Source organism: Charadrius vociferus, unplaced genomic scaffold (assembly GCF_000708025.1).
Source record: "Charadrius vociferus isolate BGI_N301 unplaced genomic scaffold, ASM70802v2 scaffold126, whole genome shotgun sequence".
NCBI lineage: Eukaryota > Metazoa > Chordata > Aves > Charadriiformes > Charadriidae > Charadrius > Charadrius vociferus.
This window is the reverse complement of record NW_009648894.1, coordinates 781,394-783,543: the sequence shown is the minus strand read 5'-3', so window position 1 is coordinate 783,543 and position 2,150 is coordinate 781,394.

Sequence of the window (2,150 nt, the reverse complement as noted above, 5' to 3'; positions counted from 1 at the left end):
GGCGGGCCGCGCCGGCGACCGCCGGGGAGCGGGACGGGGGAAGGCGGCCGGGGCCGGGGCAGGGGCCGGGGCCGGGGGGCGGCGGGAGGCACAGCCCGTGCCCGGGTGTGGAAAGGAGTGAGCCAGAGGGGAGGCGCGGGCTTAAAAAACTCTTAACGAGGTATTTTCTGAGCGGCAATAATTGAAATTCAACCGATTTATGTGTTTTATTTTATTCGTTCTTCAGACCGCGGTGGCTGCGTCTGCTGTTAACAGGACTCAAGTCTTGCTCGCAGATCAAGAGTGTGAGGAAAAACCAAACCTTGCTCGCTAGCTGGGTTTACACAAGCTGAAGTGCCTACGTGGAATTAAATAGCCTTTCTGAAAAGGTGCCTGTAGAGCACAACCTGCCTTGAGGTTTTTACGGCTTCTAGTGCTGGGTAGGAGACCTCTCTGTGCATTTTTTTTGGGGGGGGGAGCAGCATGTTGTTCCTTAGAGGCTGTTATCAGTATATAATTTGAAAGGCCCCAAATGGATTGAAAACATTAGTCTTACTGATGTTTTACATGCAGAGGCTTTTGTAACATATGGGACTTACTGAGCATTGTGATACAGCATACATGAATTTGCGAAGCCTCAAACCTACCGTGTGTGTGAAGCATGTTGTACAGCAGCTCTCCTTGTACCGTCATGCACTCAGAAATCTATGGTAAGTATTGAAAAATCTTTGAAAGCCTCCTTGCTGGAAGTTCTGGGTGGAAAAGTAGAGCTCATCCAGGGAAACACCGATGTGAGATTAGTATGGAAGGAGACACAGAAGAGTAAGAAGGTACTCTGGCAATATTATTAGAGGAGAATAAACAATGGAGATTAAGTCCAAGCTTATTTGAAGTCGATGATGAAACTCCCATTAACATCAGAAGGGACCCCAGCCAGGCCCTTCAGCTGTTCTGGGTCCTCCTGTGGTCTATGTGCAGGGAGTGAAGAGGAAGTGCTTCATAATTTCTCTTGACATCTGTGGACCCACGTGAAGGTCAGGAACAGCCTGGTGCACTGACAGGAGGTGGGAAGTCTTTCAGCCATAGTGGGCAATGTTCTGCTTTGTTATGTTCATGAATTCTCATCTGGGAAACTTGATATATTGCTGCAGTATATGGCAGATATTTATTATTCACTAACTATTTGCAATGGCCTTTATGCTGAACAACAAAAAGATCTGAGTGCTTGCACTGAGGAGATTATAGCTAGCTCAAATAATCATAGTACAATTCAGAAATGAAGAAATCCTCCATAGTCTAGCACTACCACCTTCAGAAGATTCAGGCATTCAAAGCAAGTATAAAAAGTGTTTTTAGAGGTGGAAGAAAAAAATATTTTCCTAAGCCACCTTAATATTTGTGTACATATTTATTTTCCTAGCAGTTAGCAACACCTGGAAGCCCAGGAAAGCACCTAGTGCTAGTAGGAACAAGTGAGACGATGGAGAATAATGCTGCTGCCCCAACTGAATACGGTTACTGTAAAACCGTTGCTGAAAGTTTGGGAATTCGTGGTATTCTTTTGACCCAAGATAAATACAGACATTGTGTGAAGTTCAGTCTTAGTGTACGTAACTACAACTGCGACAAAAGTCTTTAGCTCAAATGCAGGTGATTCAAATAGCAAAGAAAGCTGCAGATAACTTAAGTGTATATGTGTGTCATGCAAATAAGCAGAAAAATGGCAGTAATTGGTTGAGTACACCTATTTGGCAGTCAGCAGCTGTACCGAGAATGAGCTATACTCTGAAGTAATGGAACTGTATTAGGCCATTCTTGGAGATTCCCAAAACTGAACTGGACAAGGAGCTGAGCAACCTCATCTAAATTTCAAGTTTGGCCTGCTTTGGGGGGGCCAAGAGCTGCTTCCAAGATAAGCCTTTCTTGGGATCTGTGCCTCAACAAATTATCTCCCTTCCAGAGCTGAAAACTGCCCTTTTCTCATTGTTCCTGGGGCACACCGGGAATACTGCCACTTCAAAGCCATTTTGAGTGTGGGGGGTGTGTGTATATATATACACACACCCTTTCTGGAGCAGCACAGGTCGATGAGCTTATTCATGCCTCATCTGCAGCATAGTCCTCAGCAATTGTGTCTGGATCTGGCTTGCTCTTTGTGAATCATCGTGCAA